This window comes from Cricetulus griseus, chromosome 3 (assembly GCF_003668045.3).
Source record: "Cricetulus griseus strain 17A/GY chromosome 3, alternate assembly CriGri-PICRH-1.0, whole genome shotgun sequence".
NCBI classification, from domain to species: Eukaryota; Metazoa; Chordata; class Mammalia; order Rodentia; family Cricetidae; genus Cricetulus; species Cricetulus griseus.
Genome location: NC_048596.1, coordinates 135,303,289 through 135,315,737, shown reverse-complemented (window position 1 = coordinate 135,315,737; position 12,449 = coordinate 135,303,289). Strand labels below are relative to the sequence as shown.

Sequence of the window (12,449 nt, the reverse complement as noted above, 5' to 3'; positions counted from 1 at the left end):
GGACATCACCTCCAACCAACAGGAAGCAGTTTGGAATGAATGATGCCCAAATTCCCAAATATTGTTTACAAATGTTTGTTTTCATTTAAATGGGGAAGGTTATAAATGGTAATGATCACAGTCAATCTCTTGTTAAAAGAAAAAAGGGGAATAGGATATAGGAATGAATACTTTGCATTGGTATGGATTTTGATTTATTGATACAAATTTAAGGTCAAATTTAAGTGATGGTCAGTTTGGCAATGATGTGTATTAACTGACTACCACATTTATGCTCTGGTACCATAACGAATAGTGTCTGTATTTTTCCTAGAGACAATCTGGTTCTTTATATCTACCAGAAAAGTTAAGGACATGCTACACTCAATATTCAATACATAGATTTTTTTTTGCTCAATACTCTACACATTCTTGATATGAATCTCCTACTACTATTCACATTCACTATTATATTTCACTACACAATCCTGAAGCTAAGGCTTCAAGGTTATAACAAGTAGTACTTGTATAGAAAGTAAGTGGATTTTCCTCAAGGAGAGGTTAAATACCTGGGAGAGTGAATTATATAAATGAAAGAAAAGAGTCCCAAAGTTAATTAGCATATGAATATCTATGGCATGGCATGCAGATATTTAGCAGCAAAGTCTGCCATGAAATAAAAATAAATTTTCAATTCTGTAGACATGTAAGGTGTTTAAAATGGGCCAATAGCAGGCTGACAGGGTGGTGTCTACAGTGAAAAAGTAGTGTCATGAACTGTACAGTAGACACTATAGATTACACATCCCTCGTAATAATAAAATCAAGAACCTAAAAGAAGAATTACCCCAGGAGCTAAGAATACAGAATCTGTCTTAAGAGTCCTAAAACTTGACAACTTCCAGTTTTTCCAGATTGCCTAAAGGTATTGGAACCTCAGTCTATTTGCCACTTTGTTGCTTCAAGGAGCTGTTCTGAAAATGCTTTCATTATACCATTTCAGGTTACATTTTTACTTAAGCCAGGTAGCTGTGTTGTCCTTATACATAAATTTGTATACTAAAAAATATCTCAGTGTGTAAGGAAATAGTCTAGGAGAGTATTTGCTGGCAAACCTTTGGGTGACATACCACCCTTACACAGGATGACCTAAGACAATAAAAAAACACAAATATTAACATTATAATTCAGTGCAGTAGCACAATTACAGTTGTGAAGCAGCAATACAACAAAGTTATGAGGGGGGGTCACAACAGCATAAGAAACTATTAATGGTTTACTGTATTCCCAAAGTTGAGAACAACTGACACAGGGCATACAATAACCACAAGATTATTTGTAATAAATATGATTGAAAATGATTAATGTCTTCAAAAACAACTAATGGTAATTTAACAGCTTTAACTTGCATGATTTGATCTCCCTGAAGTGACTGGTGGAGACAGGTGCTGAGAGAACATGCCAGATACTAAATGAAGATTGAAATTCTAAATACTCATCCTTACATAGAAATTTGAAAGTAATATTACATGAACCAAACAGATTATATGTAAAAATATATATGTAGGTAAATGTATGCAGTATCAATTAGTGAAAAGATAGGTCTTGTATTTGAAAGACAGTGTGAATTGGTATTTGGAAGTGTTTGGGTGGAAAGGAAAAGGAAAATGTAATAAAATCATAATCTAAAAAATGTATAATATAAAAGAGATAAGTTATTTTAGTAGAAATGTTCTTTCAATGGGAGTATGGACCAGTATCTTCCCTATCCAATCTCAAATATTACAGGTTGTACAGAATGAGGAGTAAATACATTTTTTTCTCCCACAGTGAGAATAGAATTGTAGGTGATGGAATTATGGAATTATGAATAATGAGGATGCAAATGTTACAGCTCTCTTCTCTCTGAGAGATGGCCATTGGGTACCAGGCAGGAGAGTATCAGCACAAGCCCCAATGCCTTAATCTGAAGTTATCTCTATTTGAAGACTGGAAGAAAATGAAAAATTAGATTTCTCCATTGAACTATCACTGCATATATAAGCTTCTATTAAAGGCCGGGTTTGCCATTAGATGTCCACACAAAAAGAACTCAATGGCTTTTTTAGTTATTCTCTGTTTCACAGTGCTTCATTTTGGTTTCATATTTAACTTTACAGTTCCCTAATCTATATATCATAGTTTCTGATTTTGTGTTGTGAGAATTTTGTGAGTGTGAATTAGTGTGTATCACATCAATAAGATTCTTGGGTGTTTTTTGGCTATTTTTCTTCTGGTTGTATATTTGTGTCTTTTATCATATTTGGGTTTTTATCATGGATTATCATTGAAATTATTGTTGTTGTTAGTAGCTATAATAGTAATAAAAGAAGTAGTAGCTCCTCTCTGGGTGGGGGTATGGATAGGCACATGCAGAGTTGATAAGGGAGGGCACTCGTGTTCATGGAGGTGACAGATAGAGGATAAACTCTACTATTGTTTCTCAGCTGTCTTTACTTCTTAAAAATATTTTATTCAATATAAAGATAGAAATATTGTGGTTTGAACAGTGTCATTCTCCATATCATAACCTAAGACCTCCTTCCCAACTACCACTATATTACGTTAAAACTGAGAATTATCTTCTTGTGTGTATGTATGTGTGCATGCATGTGCTGAGTGTGTGTGTGTGTGTGTGTGTGTGTGTGTGTGTGTGTGTGTGTGTGTGTGTGCATGTGTGTGTGTACATGAAATTCTGGTATAAGGTGTGCATTTAGGTAACATACAGAAGACAAATCTTATTAAATTTTTCTGGTGCCTTCATTTCTCCTTTAAAAGGTTTTATTCAATATATATATATATATATATATATATTATATATATGGCATAATTTTTGAAAACCAATTTCCATACCCTTATCTAAAATCCCTCGCCTAGCCAAACTAACAATAGTCTATGCCAACTTTGAGGACTCACTTTGTGTTTGTGTTTGTGCATGTGGGCATGTATGAGCATATACACATACAGGTGTTTGTGTGTATGATCATGTGAGCATGCCTGCATGTCTGTATGTATATGTGGGGACATATCCCCTGCTTTTATTTTTAAGAGTATATTTATAACTACATGTCTCCCTCACATCTCCTCTTTCAAATACTCATAAATACCACTATATACTCTCCTTCAAAGATGAACCCATTTCATAATAATCATTATTGGATGCATGTATTTATAGGAATACAGATATTTTCTTAAATATACCCTGATACATCTGCTAATGCTACCTGCATGTATTAATCAAAGCAGACATTTGGGTAGTAGACAACAAATTGGTGTCCACATCTCAAAGAATGACATCTTCCTTTTCTAGTTTTCCTCAGTTACACATAGAACATTTTGTAGTGTTGAGTCAATGTCGCCTTTTATTTATCCAATTTGGCATGCTTATTTGTATAACCTTTATTCAGATGATTTTTGCCAGTCATTTTGCTGAGACTCTATTGAAGAGTCTGCTGAAGGATTCAGCAGGTTTCTTTACATATAATTACATATATGCCACTACAAAAGTCAATAAAAAATATCATGGGGAAGTTTTTCTGCAACTCTAGAAATTTCAGTGTTAAATAATTTTGATAATCATTACCACAGACACCTAAAATTATTGCTACATGACTCCATCAGGATCCAGCTTTGGGGATGCTAGAGTGTGCTCTGGATTATTGGTCTAAAATGTGCCCAATTATACTTTGGGCCTGAATACCTATAAAGAATACTAACTGAAATTTGTATTTCTTTTCTTTTATCCAATATAGCTGTTATATAGGAAGCCTTTGCCAAAATGTCAGCCTCACCCTGCTTTCTGCTACAGTTCTTACCTTACACCAGAAGTATCTCTCAGAGCTGAATCTCTTCATGAGTGACATTTCTCTGTAAACACTGAAGGAGCCAGGATTCCTCTGCAGCTGCTTGCTGATACTTCTGTTACTGATGTAGCATTCCCAGGTAGAAATCAGTCATACAGGTGTCAAGCATACCTGCCACCAAGGAGAAAATGACTGTTACCCTGTGATTTCTCAAATTATTGTGATTGCCCAGGTGACCTCATCTTGGTGATAACCTTCCCCACACTCTCTATTATCTATGCCTCTTTAAGGAAACCTCCTACTCTCTTACAAAGACAAACCGAAGGACAAAAGAAAACCACTTTTGAATTGTTTGCAAGTGGAGTCCAAGAAACTAACAAAGGAGTACAGTCTATTACCATCACACTTGGTTGATTCCAATAAGTGACAGGTAAATCCCCACTGCAGAAATCACTGCATTGATTTGGATCAAGGAGAATTTGAACTTGAATACATCAAACTTTATTACTGAGAACCAGCTTTCAGAGACCAGGAAGGGAGGAAAAGTGATAAATTTTCCAGCCTAGTTATAATGCCATGTCCAGCATGGCAAGATATCATTAAAGATAAACTTGTGGTTCTTATAGCTTATTCAAAACTAATAGTTACTTGATGGCATCCAAGTCTTGCCTAACAAAAAAAATCATGCTTCATGCAAAGGTCATGTGAGGATGACCCCATATAACTTAGAGTAAATTAACACTACTTCCATAAACCATTATAATTCCTAACTGTATTGCAAACTCTATCCTTATACACAAAAATATTATTGACCCAAGAACACTAATGGGATTCAGTCAGTAGATTCTGTTTATATATGATTCTCTCTCTCTCTCTCTCTCTCTCTCTCTCTCTCTCTCTCTCTCTCTCTGTCTGTCTCTCTCTCTCTCTCTCTCTCTCTCTCTCTCTCTCTTTCTGTGTGTGTGTGTGTGTATGTATGTTCATGGGTTCTGTGTATAATCAACAATAATAATGAAGAGGAATGAGGAATACACAGAAAGGGTGTTAGGAACAGAGATGTGGAAATTATACATACACTAGTCTTCAATGAAGTAGTTAATTTTTTTACAATAAAAAACAAGAAGAGGTCTTAGAAAGGATGGTTTCAGCAGAAGAGTAGGACGAGATGAAGAACTGGAATGAAATGAAGAAAACTTTTTGTACAAATGTATGAAAATTATATTATTAATAAAGATTAAATGCAAGATGATGAAAGACTCAACAGATCAGGTATGCAGTTGGAATTTTATGAAATTAAATGGAATGTAATACCTATAATCCTAAAAGGTAGGGAAATTTCCCAATAGTTACAAAGGAATATATTCTAGTGGATGTCACTTCTTAGTACATTTACTGGAGACTGTGCTCATGGAAATTACTGGAGAAAATGAAGGGCAGGTGTTTCTGTGGCAAGAAATATAAACTACATATAGGTGGAAAAAACATCATGGGATTTCTACAGAAATCTTACAATATGTACAAAAAGTATGGAGTTAAAACTATGGTGAGCAATAAAGCTAATGCACAAAAACAATTATTTAATTGAGTTTTACACACATGAAAGAAATAGTGAAATATAAAAGGAAGAAAGACCCACAAAGTACAATACCACCAGGTAGGTGTAGTGTCCGTGTCTTCAGTGCAATATTCTCAGGAGAAGGCGGAGAAGATCGTCCTCAGTGGCTGTGTCAGAGATCATCATGAGCCGAGTGATGAGGTCATGTGTCAACATCAGAGACGTAAAAAGAACATGTTTAAGAACAAATAGTAATGTGCACACTCATATAGGGATTTTAGACAGAGAACATCAGTTTACCAGCCTACAATACACATGCCCAGAGATGCTACAAAATAAAGAGGACCCTACGGGAGACATTCATGGACCCCTGGAGAAGGGTAAATAGAGAAGTTCTCCCTAGTTAATTGGGAGGATGGCAGGAGGGGAGAGGGAGTTAGGAGAAAGAGAAGCAGAGAAGAGGAGGGAATAGGAGGTCATGAGGGACTTGGAAGATTTGGTCAGGGAAAGAATAGAGGAGAGCTAAAAAAGAAACAACATAATTGAGGGAGAAATTATAGGTTTGAAGAGAAATATGTCCGGAGATCTACAAGGATGATCCAAACTAACAATCTAAGAAATAGTGGAGTGGCTTTATGAAATGCCCTTCTCCAATATTGAGATTGATGAGTACCTTATATGCCCTTCTAGAGCCTTCTTCCAGTAGCTTATGGAAACAAAAGCAGACACCCACAGCTAAACACTGAGCTGATCTCCTGGAATACAGTTTCAGTCAATACCACATGAAAATAGACTTTTCATTCACATAACACCTATATTTGATTATTTATTTATTTATATATTTGGGAGTGGTTTGTACATATGTATTTGTGTACAAGTAATGAAGAGGAAGTCATGAATTTCAAAGTGAACAATGATTATAGGGCAGGATTAGGAGACAAGAAATGAAAGGGAGAAATTATGAAATTATGTTAAAACTTCAAAATTTTTAAACAAATATCCATGAATAAACTGAATTGTAACATGGTAAGATAAAGGAAAAAAGAGTTCTAAGGTGGTGTGTTATGTTCCTGAGAAGGAAAATATCATTCAGCAGTATGTGATATAGTGGATAATCATCGAGGCAACACTAGCATTCGCTTTTAGCATTAGCATCAAATTAGCATCTCTGATATGAGGTAATTTATGTACAATGAAGGCAGCTTCCACTAATTAAAATCTAATTCAAAAAATATTGTGGTATTAATTTGGTTTCTTACAAATCAAGGTGGTAGAGGGAAAGCCAGTTGCACAGTTGTCTATCATCCTAATTTTAAACTTCATTCAGACATGGCTATGTAAATGTAAAGAAACATTGCTGACAGCCCTAGGAATTTACAGAGTAAACTCCATGATTTCCAATAATTTTACCATTTTTCCTCAGTTGTCATCATTTTGCCCATTTCATTCAGTACCAGAAGAGCACATTGTACTGAATGCAAGATGTGTAACAGTTTTTCTACAAAATCAGTTCTTTGAGGCTCAAATCCATTCTTGTATTATTCCTCATCCCACAAAAAATTATTTCATTACTCTCCCCATTCAATTCTGGGGAAGTAATGAAAGGTCATCTATTCTATATCTCATTCCAAGTTCATTGATTTGTTGCTCTGTTTCATTTCCTGACAACGCAGAAAATTTTCCCATGGAAACACTAGCAATAATTTTAAAAGTATGTGCTAATACATAACTTTCAAATTCTTTCTAGAGGACTATTTGATAATAAAACAGTTAAAACGGTAAAAGGTAAGAAAATTATAAATCCACATGGCTAATGACAATAAATGGGAAATAATATTAATTAATAATCAAAAGAAAACACTCCAGCATGTAGAAGATATGATACATTATACATGAAAGTACCACATGTACAGATTGCTAAGGGACAATGATAATCAAGAATATTCACCCTTCTCATCTCCATTCCCATGTCCAGGAAGGTTTCCTCTAGACAGTTATTGTGGAAAATAAATACTACGTATTTCTATTTCTTAGATGTATGATGCCAAATGCAAACAAGATTTTTAGTTTTTCTGACAGGGCATAACTTTGTGTAAAGTAAAGCAGTCAGTAATCAAAAAGTTACTTAGATCTAATAATGTGCAAATTCCAGAATATAACATATAACAAAATATAAGATCCAATCAAATTATTTACACACGAGCAATTGCAATACAAAATGAAATGGGGAAACAAGTGGTTTTACAATACCATAAGCTCAGGGAATGGTCTCCTTCAGTGTCAGCTTCTCGGGATGCAGTGAGGAAGCATGGCTTTAGTACTTGAGTTGCCATCACATTCAGCAAAATGGTCAGAATCTGTGTCAGAAATAAAGGACAAAAATTAAGGCACAACACAGAAATACACGAATGTGAGTATTCTTCATGGTGAAAATATATTTAAGATTATTAATAACATGCATTTATATTTTTAAATGTTGCAACTCTGATTTTAAGAAGACAATAATTTTCAAAGATATTCAGAGATTAAAAGTATCCCATCCATAGATAAATAATATTGATATTTTCTCTATTGAAAAGCTGATTTAAACATCATAACATGGAGATGAAAGTTTTCTTGCCCCACAAAATCCCAGTGCCATTCTCAGCCCCAAATAAACACACAGATGCTATATTAATTGTGAAACTGTGGACCAATCCCGAGGTCAACTTATTGGCTAGTTCTGTCTTAATTATTATCCCAATTATTAGCCCATTTCTGTCAATCTATGCATTGCCCCGAGGCTGTGGCTTACATGGTAATGCCCTATCGTGTTGTTACTCCTCCACAAAGTCCATTTAAATTTCCCATATACTAATACATACCTAATATGAAAAATTAGCAAAGACAAAACATTATGAATTAGTTTATGTAGTACTAAAAATAAATCTAAGTTGGAGGCAGAAATGACTAAAAGAAGAGGAAATATTGCATTTAACACAAAATATGCATTTTGTAAAATGTGTTATAAACTCAAACAGGTATGATGACACAAACACAGGACTTTGCAGGAACAATACTTGTCAATCAGGTAAGGTGTGGGAGGAACCTAAGAAGACATGGTAGTCTGCATACAAGCCCCATTTCCTACAGGTTATCACCACCTGTGTCTTCAAAAACTTCTCTATTGCATAAATTTCCTTGTATAATATATCTTATTGATCACAGATAATAACAAAGAGGTAAGATATAAAACAGAAATCACCACACAATAACAGACATAAGAATGCAATCAAAATCCACAACAGGTCCTGATATAATTATGTAAAAAAGATAGTTAAATTAAAAAAGATGAATATGAGAACCATATAACTAACCCTCTGAATAGTCATTTCTTCAAAGAAATTCTATGAGGATTCAAGAAGTACATTTACAAAATAAATGAAGTGAAATGCTGAGGATGATCAAAAATGACAAGAAATCATTTTTTATGTTCACTAGAAATAATCTAATACATATGAATTATGAGCATACTTTACAGGGAATTATACACAGTTTGGAAGATAATCAGCCCACAAGTGGCCATGACTACCTAAGAACATCAGAGACAGTCAGGAGAAACTCTTTCAAAGTGTTAATAATGGAGTCCAGAAGACTACTAAGAGCATAGTACTAAGAGCATTCTACTGCTCATGTTTGCTTCCAAGAAATGGATTTGGCCTTAATGCTGAAACACTGAGTTTTTGTTAAGGATCTATAGACATTTGAACAGGAACTACATAAAATCCAGACACCTGTAGATTAGCTTTCAGTGACAAGGAGGGCATTAGGAAAGCTGTTAAGAAAGAGAAGTATTCATTTCAGTGAGTGCTCACCTGTACATGCAAATTTGATTTCATCTTTAGTAAGTAGTAAAGTTATATGCTTGCCAAAAAAATAAGTGACACACTGGAAGACAAATATCACACAATTTCAATTTTATGTGTAACCTAGAAATGATGAACTTATGGGAACAGAGAGCAGAGTTGTGGCTATTAGGCTTCAATGTGGGACTTTTAACAATGGGGAAACGATTGGTTTAAGGATGTAAAACTGCAGTTGGACAAGAGGCATGGACTCTGTGATGACTTGAGGTCTACTGAGAGCCTGATAAATATGTTTCATAACAATATGCTATATTTTAAAAGTTGTGAGATAGTATACTTTAAGTGTTGTCAAAACAAAAATGATGAATATGTGTGATATAACATGCTAATTGGTTTAATTTCGCCATGCTATTGTGAACATACTGTATTATGTATCAAAATTGTGCATGACTTTATTTATGAGCTAAATAAATGAATGGAAAAAAAGAAAGAGAGGTAATCAATTGTCCAATTTTGTTATAACTTTGAATGACAATGACCAGCATGGCTAGATTTCTCTAAAGGTGCACTACTGGCTCATATATCTTATCAATAATTGATATCTCTATAACTGAACCCACATCCTTTTTTAAAAGTGGTAAACATTTCAAACCAGCCAACATCACAGGGCTAGTGAATCCATGGAACATAGAGGCCCTTACCAGGAATTTCATCAAACAATATAATGTCTAACTACATTACCATGTTTGTCATCATATCCACAGAATATTGTAGAGCTAGGACCATCAAATGGATTCAACAGGTTATGTTCATATATATATATATATATATATATATATATATATATATATATATATGGATGTGTACATATGTAAAAATAATTAATGAGAAGGTAATGAATGTGACAGTGGACTGGTGAGTGCAAAGTAAGAGTTTGAGAGATAGTTATGTGGAATTTACATAAATGCTCATTTCTTGCATAAAATTCTCATATTTTATATAATAAAGATAAGAATATGGGAAAGGGACTTAGAAAGTACAGGTTCAGAAGAACAGGAGAATAAAAGGAATTAGGAATAAAATAACCAAAATGTATATGAATGTAAGAACACATATTTATTAAGAAAGATTAATCCAAGAAGAAGAAAAGACTCAACAAAGCAGGTCATCTATAGAACTATAATGTAATGGATTTACATAGAAGGAAATTCCTAGAATCCTTAAAGCTTCAATACTTTCTCAAATCCTGAAAGGAAAAGTACAGGCAAATGCCACTTCAGTAAACCAGACCTTGAATTCTTACCCACTTAAAATATTCCGTAAGAAAGGAAACCTTCAGGAAATAAAAGTTTACATAGGATGATGGTTCTCAACTTTAGGTCTCAATCCTTTGAGGGACACACCACTCTTCACAAGGGTCAGCAAAGACTATCAGAAAACACAGATATTGTCATTACAAATCATTGCAGTATCAAATTGCAGTTATGAAAGTTAAAAACAAATAATTTTATTATTGGGTTATCACTACAACACAAGAAACTGTATTAAAAATTTGCCAAATATGGGAAGTTGAGAACAACTGATATAACAGATCCAACAGTCACAGGATGATGATTTGTAGTAAGTATGATTGAAAATGATTTGTGATTTAATAGAGCAACTCAAAGTAATCTAACTGCATTAACTTATATGACTTATCTCACTGAAGTCCCTGGTGAAGACAGGTACTAATGAGCATATGCTATGTACTAAATGAAGATTACAAGTGTAAACACTCAGCCCTGAATGGACCAAAAACCATATATATATATATATATATATATATATATATATATATATATATATTACAAATTAATGAAATAGTAGGTCATGAATCTTTGAAGAAGAGTGCGAATTGCTATTCCCGAGGGAGTCCTGGAAAGGACAAGGAAAATATAATAAAATAATAATCTCAAAAATGTAAAATATAAAAGAGGAAGGATATTTTGGTAAAAATGTTCTTTTTTCATGGGAGTGTGAACCAGTCTCTTCCTTATTGCTATCTCAAATAATCCAGGGTGCATAGGGGCATAGGAAAAATTCATTTGCAACACAGCAGTAACAATTTTCACATGATAATAGAATCTGGTATGGAAAGTTGAATACGGAAGACTGTTGATGGTAGTAGGATGGAAAGAAAGGAGGATGCCACCGTTACAATTCTCTGCTCTCTGAGTGATACCAGGCAGGAGAATATCAGCACAAGCCCTTATCCCTAAATTGGAAGCTATTTCTAACTGATCACTGAATCCAAAGGAAAAAATGGATTTCTCCCTACAAGTCCCACTGAATACACAAATCCCAACCATAAGGGCATGGCCTAGAAATAGATGGCCCCCACAAAAAGCATTCAATTTCATTTTAAAAGCTCTCTGTCTCATAGTGCTTTGTTCCAGCTTCTTGTTTAACCTTACCATTCCCTTGTCTATACATTAGGGTTTCTTGTTGTGTTTTTATGAGATTCCTGTGAATTTGAATTTGGTTGTGTGACATCTAATTTAAGTGCTTAGCTATTTTCCTTCTGATCGTTTATTTATTTATTTTATCCTATACTGATTTGTTTATTATTATTAATTATTATTGTTACTGTTGTTAGTAGGAGTAGAGGTGTTAGTAGTAGGAGGAGGGTGAGTTTTATCATATGTCTTCATATGCTAAGACAAAGAAAGGAAGAATATAGATTTGGGCAGGCGGCTCTGCATGCAGAACCTAGCAGGATTTCAGTAAGTGGAAACAGAAATAGGAATATACTATATGAAATAGAACAATATCAATGAAAAGCAACTACCTAACAGAGAGGGGTATCAACAATATGTTTGCTCTAATCTTTCAGAGTCTCAGGGTGACAGGGTGAGAGCTGTACATAAATATCAATTCTTCACACAGTAGGTCAATGAGTGGTGTGTAGGAAACAGCAGGTCCACCTCTCTGTTAGATTTTGAATTTGAGATGAATTACCTTCCTTTCAGATAAAGCCAGAGTCAAATACTGTGGAAAGTGATATATTTCCAAGGAGAAGCAGTTGCAGGAATAAATAGAAATTCAGAAATAAAATCCAACAGGTGAAAAAGTTACAAAATCACTCTAAGGAGGAGGAGTATCTTACCTACATAATGATTCCTTGAACAGACATGTCTCCAATGTAGTTTTACAACTGTATAAAAAGAAAATAAAACAAGTGTTTTAATC

At 34.2% G+C, this 12,449-nt stretch overlaps 1 long non-coding RNA gene across 1 annotated transcript in view; it reads right to left on the bottom strand.

Annotated features, from left to right (window-relative positions):
• LOC103158847 overlaps positions 1–12,449 on the bottom strand; it is a 53,270-nt gene that overhangs the window by 33,717 nt on the left and 7,104 nt on the right. Inside the window, exons 6-11 of the long non-coding RNA XR_004769168.1 lie at positions 12,367–12,414; positions 10,525–10,649; positions 7,627–7,733; positions 6,050–6,131; positions 5,458–5,543; positions 3,834–3,992 (exon numbers count right to left, since the gene is read on the bottom strand). This is a non-coding gene — a long non-coding RNA (uncharacterized LOC103158847). The remainder of the gene's footprint in view (positions 1–3,833; positions 3,993–5,457; positions 5,544–6,049; positions 6,132–7,626; positions 7,734–10,524; positions 10,650–12,366; positions 12,415–12,449) is intronic.